Below are 12,029 nucleotides of genomic sequence, written 5' to 3' on the forward strand. Positions count from 1 at the left end.
AAACCGCAGCCCTCTATGCATAGAGGGTGAAAGACCCAAATGTAGAGGAAGCACATACCTCTCCTGTGTGTATTAAATTCAACAAATGTAATTCATGACTGAGTAGAATTTTGGTGTTGCATCTTAATTTTGCCCAACTACAAACTACAGTTGCAGAGGCAGTTTTTTGTGCTAGGACAGGGTTGCCTCTTCCTGAAAAAAAATGTGGGGAAAGCCCTCACCTACCTACAGTACCCTGGTCATGAGCTGCCCTTGTGTTTGGTTTTTTCAGAAATTCAAAATAGTAGGAAGGGATAAATTTGAATTGAATTCAATCTGTGTTGGTTTCTACAATTTTCAAACTTTTTTGTTACCCATGATTATTCTTTCAGTCTGGAGTTTTCTCAAGTTACAAAGCGAAACAAACCCCTCCATGAAAATCTGTATGTACTTTTATGTTTTTCCCCAATATACATTTCTTTTGGATGAATTTCTCCTAATTCATGATGGGGCTTGTTGTGCAATGCCAAGCCACAACGTGCGGAAAAGACCAGCAACAGAGTAATAACAGATCACCTGGGGCCAATTACTTACAATTGGAATAGGAAGAGATGCTAACCACACAGGTATAGTACCAGGTTGGCAGATATGAGACTCCAATTTCATATCTTGGCATCTCCATCTATAAATAGCATAGAATCACAAAAAAATGAAGTTGGAAGGGGCCTATAAGGCCATCAAGTCCATGGATATGGAAGATTTTGCATAAAACCATAAGGTAACACAGGATAGTCAAAAGCTAGGAAAAATAGATCTAAAAGGATGCAATTGCTCCCTTCATGTGAAAAATTAAATTTTACTAAACATAGCATTTTACGTCAAAGAAAATGAATAATTCACCCCTCTCCTGATTCACCATCTCCATTCTATAATGGAAATGAGCAATACATTAGAAGTACATTAAATTTAAACCACCATTCCATGTGTTATTGCAAAAATAATGGCATTAAATGGTAAAAGAGAAATAGTAGTCAAGTAGTAGGAAACAGTGAAAGAAACAGGAAAGATTTTCACAGCAGATCTTGTGATTGGTATCAGTGAGAGAACGACCCAAAAATTCTTATAATGTGTTAATTATATGCTTGTCTGTCCGTCCGTCCATCCGTCCATGCATCCATCCATAAAGAATCTTGTATTCTCACAGCTTCACAGTAGGGTAGTCCCTAAAAATATTAATCATCTTTGGGTAGGAAATAGCAAGACAAAAGCCTGCACTTATAGGAGAGACAAGAAAATGTGAAAAAAGTAGTGACGGCTGAATAGCCAGCTATGAAAGACTTTCTAAAAATAGATCATACTTGCTTATGAACAAGCACTAATTATGGGACCAAAGCACACTGTTGGCAGTAACTTGTAGTGAGAAAGTTGAAAACACCAGCTTTCAGAACAGTCAATAAATTTCCACATGACCCATCAAGATGTGTAATTCTTTCCCAGGCCACACCATAAACTAAAATTCCAGTTTCCCTCCTAGCTTTAGCTCACTGACAAAGTTTTAGATCTCACACTGAGTTGAGGTTTCTGGTCTACAAATGTTCTCCTTAAAATGAATGTGACATTATAACTCTAGAGTCTAGACTTTACTGTGTTATTGGAATATGCTATAAAATTATTAGCAGCCAATGGAACATTTTAACAATTATTGCACTTATGCTTAAACAGGGGCAATGTGTTAGCTTTCGTTTTATAATTTGAAATACTTACCCATAATTCATCTTCCTTATCTACATGCATTGTATATACATGGGCAGCCTTTAATCTTAACCTCAAGTGTTGAGGGTAAGGAGCCCCTCCTGCTTGGACCAAGGACTGTCAGGAAATCTAGTTGTCCCTCTCCTGTGGACAATGTGCACAGTCATCTGGCCACAAGATGGCTGCAGAAGTCGTAACCATTTTGACCCATCACTGCCACCATCATATGAACTACACCAGTGTTTGTGTTAATCTGCTGATTTATATTCAGGTTTTATCAATCTAGTGCAAATAAATCATCTTGAGCTTCTCATATACCATGTCAAAGTGCCAAATCCTGCATATAACCATAGTGAGACATGAAATGGAGCTGCCAGGCTGGATTCTAATATGTCACAATCGGGTATACAGTATTTCACCTCTTCCAGTGCACTTTTACTGGCTACCTGTTTGCTTCCAGGCCAAGTTCAAGGTGCTTAGGTTGACATTTAAAGCCCTTAACTGTTTAGGACCTTGCTACCTCTTTGAGCACTTCTCCCTCAAAACATCAATCCATCCCACTTGCACCTCATATACTGGGATGATAAGAGTGGTGATGGCTGAGGGAGGTCTGGAAATCTGCCACACAAAACCAGGTGGCTGCATGGCTGTGGAATTTGCTCCCATCTGAGGTGCAACTGGCTCCATTGCTTCTTGGTTTTAGAGACAAGTTAAAACTTAGCTGTTTTCATAAGCCTTTTACAGCATTATCCCCCCTCCAGACTATTCCTGTCTCAAGTGATATCTCTCTCTCTCTCTCTCTCTCTCTCTCTCTCTCTCTCGTGAGGTTGCCTTTGTCTGCTGCCTGTTACATAAGAAGAGCCCTGCTAGATCAGGCCAAGGGCCCATCTAGTCCAGCTTCCTGTATCTCACAGTGGCCCCATCAGATGTCTCTGGAAGCACATGAGACAACTAGACACCTGTCTCCTGATATCCCTCTCCTTCATCTGGCATTTGGAGGTACCTTCCTTCTAAGCCTGGAGATTATATATCCCCCTCATGGCTTGTAACCTGTGATGGACTTTTCCTCCAGGAATCTGTCCTATCCCCTTTTAAAGGCATCTAGGCCAGATGTCATCACCACATCCTGTGGCAAGGAGTTCCACAGGCTAACAATACACTAGGTAAAGAAATATTTTCTTTTGTCTGTTCTCACTCTCCCAACTCACTTTGAGTGGATGTCCCCTTGTTCTGGTATTGTGTGAGAGGGAAAAGAGCTTCCCTCTATCCACTTTATCCATCCCCTGCATAATTTTATATGTCTCAGTCATGTCCCCCCTCAGGCTCCTTTTCTCTAGACTAGAGAGCCCCAACCTTTCCTCATAAAGGGAGGTGCCCCAGCACAGTAATCATTTTTGTCACTCTCTTCTGAACCTTTTCCAGTTCCACTATGTCTTTTTTGAGGTGTGGCAACCAGAACTGTACTCAATACTCTAGGTGCGGAGTATTGATATTACTGTTATTACTAAATTCTGTATTTCATGTTTTTATAGTTGCTTTTTTTTCTTTTGCACTAGAAATCCTAATTTTAGAGATTATGGTTTTTTATACATTGTTTCACTTGAATTTTATTAGTGGTTTTGTATGCTTGTGTCAGGCTATTGGAGGCTTTGCCATTAATTGGGTGGGATAAACAAACAAACAAACATTGCTTCATCGGCATTCAATGTCAAGCACATCTCACTTTTTTGTCAGTAAAGCTGGAAACAAACTGACTATGGCATGTAATTAAAGCATGCTAATGTTGCAGAGAAGAGAGTGAGAAAGTTTTTCTATGTCTGTGAAATCAGTCATTGAAAGGAATCCCATGCTTAAATCTTGAAGACTAGTCACCAGACAGTGCAAGCTCATGCTGTGACACTCAGACACATTACAAAATACTTTCCTTCTTCCAGTCATATTTACATAAGACCTTTTCCCTTCCAGTCACAGTCTATCTCTAAGTCCCTTTTCGGGTCTGAGAATCATGCTCCAGAGCAATGATTTCCCACCTTGGGTCCCCAGGTGTTCTTGGACTACACCTCCCATAAAATCTAGGCAGCACAGCTAGTGGTGAAGGCTTCTGGGAGTTTTAGTCCAAGAACATCTGGGGACCCAAGGTGGGGAACCAGTGCTTTAGAGAGAAACACAATCTAACTGTGTAAATGTAGTATATATGGCCCATATGCTGCATAGATAGGAGACTGCCTGGAGATCATACCTAACCTTTTCTGAAATTTTGGAGGAACACATAAGTAAATAACCTATAATACGTAGACTAAAGTTCACTGACTGTTGATGGTCTGTGTTATACTTTTGGCCTCTACAGAGACAACTGACTGTGTAAGAAAGAGTTTCATACACAAATTAAAATATGATTACAATTTAAAATGTATGCAACCTGTAGGCTGCATGCCACCTGCCAATATCTCAACTGGAACTCTCAGGTGCCCTTCACACTTCCTGTGATCAAGGTGAAGAGTGTACTGATTAGTGTGCTTCTTGGCTATTCTCAGCACAAGTTACCTTGGGAACGGAGGGTGAGAGGAGGCAGGAAGGGATCTATGTGCACGGGAAGAAGAGGTTTATACCTCTCCATCATTGCGCTCTGACATGTATGGCTCTGTGTGTGGGAAAGATTGTGTTTGTTTTTGTATTGGAATGAGGAGGGAGGAAGCTATTTATATATTTGAGAATGAAGGTAGTCTGTGTGTGCATATGTGTCAGAAGGGGGGCACATGAAATCCGCCCAGTATAATCAACCACCAGACCCCCCCTCCTATCACTAGCATGCGGCCTCCAACCATGCTCATTGCATGAGGCAACATGGGCAAACAGGTTCCCAAAAGGTCAGCCATTTTAGAGTCATAAGTGCCTCAGTGACAGAAGTCTTATGCACACTTAGCAATCCATTCACACAGTATCATCACCCTCTCCTGTATTAACTGACTGTATTATAGCACAGGAGAAGGAGTGGAAAGAAATGGTGTATAATACAGAAGACTTCCCAGTGACTTCTAATGTGTGACTGTGTCATCAGAATATTTTGTTTAAAAGAGAGAGAGAAGCAAAATATAATAAATTCAGTACAAAACATGAGTTAAATATGTAGGGTTTCCATCACAGATTTGGACTGAGTCAGCACAAAGCTTCAAAAGCAGAGGGAAAGCAGTGGTAAGTGATCCATGCCTGACACTGCATGTGAGGGCTTGGTCACACTGCTGATTTGTATTGTGTTGTTTAGTTGTTTAGTCATGTCTGACTCTTCGTGACCCTATGGACCAGAGCACGCCAGGCCCTCCTGTCTTCCAGTGCCTCCCGGAGTTTGGTCAAATTCATGTTGGTAGCTTCAGTGACACTGTCCAACCATCTCGTCCTCTGTCATCCCCTTCTCCTCTTGCCTTCACGCTTTCCCAATATCAGGGTCTTTTCCAGGGAGTCTTCTCTTCTCATGAGATGGCCAAAGTATTGGAGCCTCAGCTTCAGGATCTGTCCTTCCAGTGAGCACTCAGGCTTGATTTGCATTGTACTGTATTTTAAATCAATGTACAGTCATATGGTTTTTGTGTTGCTGTGTGTGTTCACTTTGAAAATTACTACTCTGATATAAAGTTGGGGCTTAAAACCACTTCAGAAAATTGCATGTGAAATTTTGAATACTTTCACCAACCAACATGTTTGCAGACATGTTTCCAGTATTTTAATATGTTTTAAATTGCTGCATTTCAGACTTTGTCTTGCACCCACCTGCCTTTGCACTGGTTGTGTCTCACAGCTACTCACTGCTTCTGCTGTGGGCTGGTTTTAATTTAAAAAAAAAATCCAAGGGTGATCATGATAGGTGGAAGTTACAAGCCAGCAGAGAGAGCAACAGGGAAAGCACTCCCACCTTCTTCACAAAGTGAAGCTCCCAATACTGTAAATTTATCTGGTGAGTTTTACTTTGTGAAGAAGAAGGAAGCACTTTCCCCCTTTCTTTTTTTCCTTGCTGGCTCATAAATTTATATTGACATGTCAGACTATCACTATCCCCCGTGGGGGGGGGGGGGAATAATAATAAAATAAAAACAAGCCTACAGCAGAAACAGTAAATAGTGGTGGGAGGAAGCCACCATGAGGCAACAGATACAATTTATACCACCAGAGGCATTCATATATGCCAAACAAGTGAAAAATAATTTGATTTTATGTCCACTTTAAAATAAACAACTTTCTGCTGGCCCAGTAAAATACCTCACTTCTGATTTAAAAAAAAAAAATCCAGGACAAAAAAAATCTGCACTTCCATGTGCATCGTGTAGCTGGGGTTTTTAAACATTGATTTTATTTAAGCAAAACCTGATCAACAGTGGTTCTTATGGTCTATGTGAATTAACTTAGTCAGTGATGGCTTCCCATGGGAGAAATGAAGCCCAAGGGGGCAATGTAAGCTGAAAATAAGCTTCTACCATTTTCAAAGTGACTTTGAGACTTACACCATATAGACAGGATTTGCAGCAAAATATCTGGAGTGCTTGGTCTCTTTCAGGACATTCAGCTCTTCCACAGTTTTTCTTTTCCCACTTCAAGAGTCATCCAGCATTCCAAGGTTATGAACCAAGCATAGTTTTCTATATTCTGATACTATATCTTGATTCTAGCTGCACTTTGCAAACCCAAGCCTGCTGATACCGCCTCCTTTTATTTTGGGTACATATGGATCCACACTCGAAAAATGAATTTGTTACTATTATTAGTTATTTATTTCAAATGGTTTTTGTTGGCTGAAATCCTATTGCTTAGCGTAGTGAATAACACTGATGCAGGTCCCATTGAATCAGTGGAGATTTGATGAATCATCTCCTCCATATGTTCCATTGATTCAAATTGGCCTACTCTAGTTGTGACTTACTTTAGAATAGCACAACCAGAGTAAGCCTAGCTGAATCAATGGAATTTATGGAGAGGTTCTCACCAAATCCCTACAGATTCAGTAGGCGTGTTCTAATGTGACATACTGCACTAAGTAGCAGGGGTTCAACCATTAAATGTATATGTCATTCTCTTCTGCTGATATCAAGCTTAGCAACCTCCCCCTGCTTTTTAAATGATAGATTGTATAATCACACAAAACATAATACAGGGTCTAATGCGGTGTTACATATTTTTAATTAAAAGGCACATAAAAACTAGAAATACATTTTATGGTAATCTTGCATCTGTAGTGTACATTTCTTTTTTTGTTGGTTAATTTCATGCTATTGATGCATGTACTATTCTTAAAAAGCAGGTCCCAAAATATTTACAAACACAAATGGCAGAAGCAAGTATCTTGTTCGAATTCTAAAAGTTTGTTAAAAACAGTCAGCAGCAAACTAACCACAGTCAGTAATGACAAACAAAACAAAACAGAAGAGTCAAAAGGCTCTTACACTGACATCAAGTGTAGCCAAGGATGAACTGGTGACATGTCTCCAAAAACTGTAAGTTCTGTAACAATGGTAGCATACCCAAGAAGGAGTTTGGTAAAGGACAGAAAAGAAGCAAAAATGAAAAGGGACAGAAAAAGGGTCTGATTCTTAAAAACAACTTTCCAGTGATTTATCCATAACTACAAAGAGAACTAAATAGAGGAAAGAAAGAGAAGAAAACAATTAAAGGTGTTTTGTTTGTTCAGTCATTTAGTCGTGTCCGACTCTTCGGGACCCCATGGACCAGAGCACACCAGGCCCTCCTATCCTCCACCGCCTCCCGGAGTTGTGTCAAATTCATGTTGGTTGCTTCGATGACACTGTCCAACCATCTCATCCTCGGTCGTCCCCTTCTCCTCTTGCCTTCACACTTTCCCTTCAAAGTCTTTTCCAAGGAGTCTTCCCTTCTCATGAGATGGCCAAAGTACTGGAGCCTCAGCTTCAGGATCTGTCCTTCCAATGAGCACTCGGGGTTGATTTCCTTTAGAATTGATAGGTTTGTTCTCTTTGCAGTCCAGGGAACTCTCAAGAGTCTCCTCCAGCACCACAATTCAAAGGCATCAATTCTTCGGCGGACAGCTTTCTTTATGGTCCAGCTCTCACTTCCATACAACACTACAGGAAAAACCATAGCTTTGACTAGTCGGACTTTTGTTGGCAAGGTGATGTCTCTGCTTTTTAAGATGCTGTCAAGGTTTGTCATTGCTTTCCTCCCAAGAAGCAGGCGTCTTTTAATTTCGGGGCTGCTGTCTCCATCTGCAGTGATCATGGAGCCCAAGAAAGTAAAATCTGTCACTGCCTCCATATCTTCCCCTTCTATTTCCCAGGAGGTGATGGGACCAGTGGCCATGATCTTAGTTTTTTTGATGTTGAGTTTCAGACTGTTTTTTGCACTCTCGTCTTTCACCCTCATTACAAGGTTCTTTAGTTCCTCCTCACTTTCCGCCATCAGAGTGGTATCATCTGCATATCGGAGGTTGTTGATATTTCTTCTGGCAATCTTAATTCCAGCTTGGGATTCCTCCAGTCCAGCCTTCCGCATGATGTATTCTGCATATAAGTTAAATAAGCAGGGTGACAGTATACAGCCTTGTCGTACTCCTTTTCCAATTTTGAACCAATCCGTTGTTCCATATCCAGTTCTAACTGTTGCTTCCTGTCCCACATATAGGTTTCTCAGGAGATGGATAAGGTGGTCAGGCATGCCCATTTCTTTTAGGACTTGCCATAGTTTGCTGTGGTCCACACAGGTGTATCTGTGTGGAAACCACAGTTCCCTTCCATAAAATGAAAGAATTCAAAGGGAATTTTAAACTGAGATTAGAGATGCTGACAGAGCATCAAGGAAATATATTGTTTGATCCGGATAAAATAAAAAGATGGAAACAATATATTGATGAATTCTACAGAAGAGATGCAAAGATGACAGCCTTTTGAAGCAATTTTTTGGTGAAGAAGCATAATGAAAATGAAGTAAAAGTTGCTCTTGAAGCATTTGGAAGAAATAAGTCACTAGGAATAATGCCAATAGACCTTTTTCAAACTGCAGGAGCAGAATCTATTAACATCCAAATAAAAACATGACAACAAACATGGAGAACAAAGCAATGATACACAGATAGGAAATGGTCAATATGCATGCATTCCACTCCTAAAGAAAGAGATCCCAAAATTTTGAATAGCTATAGGATCACTGAATTAATTTTCCATATAAGCAAAGTGATGTTCAAGATTTCACAACCATAAATGGAATGTGTCCAAGCTGGAGTCAAAAAGAAAGACATACTAAACATCACATTGCAAATACACATTCACTGCTGGAGTGTACTAAAGAATTTCAGAAGAAAATTGGTTTCTGATTTATAGATTACAGCAAAGCCTTTGGATCTCCTCAACCAGGGGTTCAAAGTTTGATTTCCCTCTAAGTCTCCTGGGAGAAAAGCCAGCCTGGGTATCTGTGGGCAAGCTGCATAGTCCTAGAACACCCTAATCTTAGCAAAAGTGACCATAACTCAGAACTGACTTGATGGCACACAATTATTAATATTTGTTCAGTCTATAGGCATAATATATTGCATAGAAAGATGAATTGGATTCAGATGAAAGATAAGTGAAAATTGGTAGAAGAAACACCAGTAATTTATGGTGTGCAAATAAGATGATATTACTGGCAGAAAACAGCAATGTCTTGAATGACTACTGGTGAAGCTGAAAGAACAAAAGCAGATTTGCAGCTGAACAGTAAGAGGACAAAAATAACGACTATCAAAGAATCAGATGACTTGATGATGGAGAAGTCAAAATTCTTAAAGGATTTCTATAATTTGGATCAGTCACTGATCGAAATAGAGATTGCTTTCAATAAATTAGAAGACTGAAACTTGGAAGGGCAGCTATGAAGGAACTAGAAAAGATCCTTAAGTCTCTGTTGCTGGAAACTAAGGCCAAGATCATCCAGCCTAAGATATTCCTTATGTTGGATGGATAGATCTCAAAGCTGGACAGTGAAGAAAGCTTACAGGAAAAGAAAAAGGGATATTTGGAGACACAGATAAATGGGATCTAGAGCAAGTGAAGCCCACACTCTCACGGAATGCTAAAGTATGTAAACTGAATGTACTGTACTGCAGAAGTGTCATTAGAACACAAGACTCAATGGGAAACAAAATATGTTTAGAAAATTGGAAGCCAGTCTGGATAAGCCACCAGTGTAACATGAGACAGATTGATTCCATTAAGAAAGTCACAGCAGGGTTACTGATGATAGGGCCTTTTGGAGGTCATTATTTCACAGGGTTGTCCCAGACTGGAAGTGATTCCATCACACATAAGAACAACAAAAGCTAGAATCGATGTAAAGACATTGGTGACTGAAACCATGTCCACCAAAAGCTTTCATTCAGATGGTGGGATGCATACATTTAGTACTTCCTTTGCTTACAAAACAGACCATAAACCATCCTTGCTGCTTTGTAAACCAGGAGTCTTGATGATACAAAGGAAGGTGACAGATACTACTATACTGGAATTTGAATCTTGCTTTCTTCAATTTGTCATTGGCTGTCACTCTGACGGGAGGAGAAGAGTTATTACTTTGTTAATGTTTTTAGTCCTGGAGCTGAGATCAGACTTTGACCTTATTTTCTGATGGTTTGCCATAGGTTTTGAAGGCTCTCCAGTTGTTCAGTTGGGTGTGCCAGGCCTCCCTCCTACTGACTCCTAGTTGGCAGGAGATGTTAAATTAATTAATCACACACAAAGAATGACCTCTTTTTTTTTGGTTTTGATTTATATTACTTACTTTGCTCCAGCACGAGATCAAATTCCCACCCAGAGGGGCAACGCCACTGATCAGACTGCACAAAGTGAAGAAAAGAAATGGAAAACAAGAGAACCTAAACCTTAATGTCTGCTTTTAGCATCTGAAACTTGGAAACCAGGATAAAATTTGAAAGAGACAAAAATCACATTTTACCACTTTTGCTTAGAGGAGGTAGAAGTACTTCACTGAAAACACAATTGGGGTTAGCTAGCCAATTCACTGACAGTGTAGAGAGAGAACCAACCAGATTTAAATCATCAGAATGAAAATAATCTAAACATTTCAAAATGAGCTTGAAATGGAAAAGACAGGCACGCACAAGAATTAGGAAGTCTACTAATTAAAATTCTCATTCTTCAGAAAACATCAGGATGATATTAATCCATGTATAGTTTGGATAGACTTCATACCCTTTCTGGTGACATTTAATTTTCTTTTCAGACACATTTGGCTGGTTCCACCTTTGACTGCAATGTTAAGTTGAACGTGTGAACTAACATCATGAAAAGCCTCAGGGCTGTGGTAAGGGTGAGGTGGTATGAGTCACAGTCATGGTGTTTGATCAGGGATGGCCCATTCACACTGCAAAGTGAAGTGCCAGGATGTCTTGTTACCACAGCAACCACAGGCTCCACATATGGTTTTTGCCTCTGGGTTGGTAATACCAGAGCCAGCTGGCACACTTCAGATTGGACATCTTTAGTTCAGGGGCCTCCAGTTCCTGATCTGTAGTCTAAACTCATTAACTCCTTTAAATTTCAGTCAGTGATAATTTTGGAGGAAGGAAAGGTAAAGTGACAGTGAATGGAAACAAATACATATGGAGACCAGCCTCCTTATGACTTTGCCTCACTCACAAGTAAATTTTTCATACAGTAGACCTACAATGGATTCACGAAGGCTTTCACGGCCAGGATCTAATGGTTGTTGTGGGTTTTTTGGGCTCTTTGGCCGTGTTCTGAAGGTTGTTCTTCCTGACGTTTCACCAATCTCTGTGGCCGGCATCTTCAGAGGACTGGAGTAGGAACTCTGTCCATGCTCTGTATGCTCTGTCCATGCTCTGTCCATACAGAGCGTGGACAGAGTTCCTACTCCAGTCCTCTGAAGATGCCGGCCACAGAGATTGGTGAAACGTCAGGAAGAACAACCTTCAGAACACGGCCAAAGAGCCCGAAAAACCCACAACAACCAGTAGACCTACAGCTTCTTTGAAAAAAAAAAAGGTGGCTACATATTCAGTATTATTGTTAAATTATATTAGACAGCATTTGTTTATTAGAAGAATCTCACAGACCAGTTAGGTCAAACAGCTCTGTTGAGATTTTGTCTTGAACTTCTTCTTGAGAGGAAAGTCAGATAGTCTGAACGTTAAAATAAAGGAAATAAAACCAATATATATTATGCCATGAATTTATGTCCAAATCTTCATGCTAGCTAATTCCTCATTATTTTGCTTCAGTATAGTCTACAGTTGCCAGGTTAGAACCATCCTATTGCCTGAGATTTCA

General features: G+C 40.1%; 1 long non-coding RNA gene across 1 annotated transcript; it reads left to right on the forward strand.

Annotated features, from left to right (window-relative positions):
* The first annotated feature begins 5,925 nt into the window (after positions 1 to 5,925).
* LOC144589488 (uncharacterized) lies at positions 5,926 to 10,003 on the forward strand. Its single transcript, XR_013545631.1, has 2 exons — positions 5,926 to 7,388; positions 8,450 to 10,003. It is a non-coding gene; the product is annotated as an uncharacterized LOC144589488 (long non-coding RNA).
* The last annotated feature ends 2,026 nt before the right edge of the window (positions 10,004 to 12,029 follow it).

Source organism: Pogona vitticeps, chromosome 5, assembly GCF_051106095.1.
Source record: "Pogona vitticeps strain Pit_001003342236 chromosome 5, PviZW2.1, whole genome shotgun sequence".
In the NCBI taxonomy this organism is placed as follows: domain Eukaryota; kingdom Metazoa; phylum Chordata; class Lepidosauria; order Squamata; family Agamidae; genus Pogona; species Pogona vitticeps.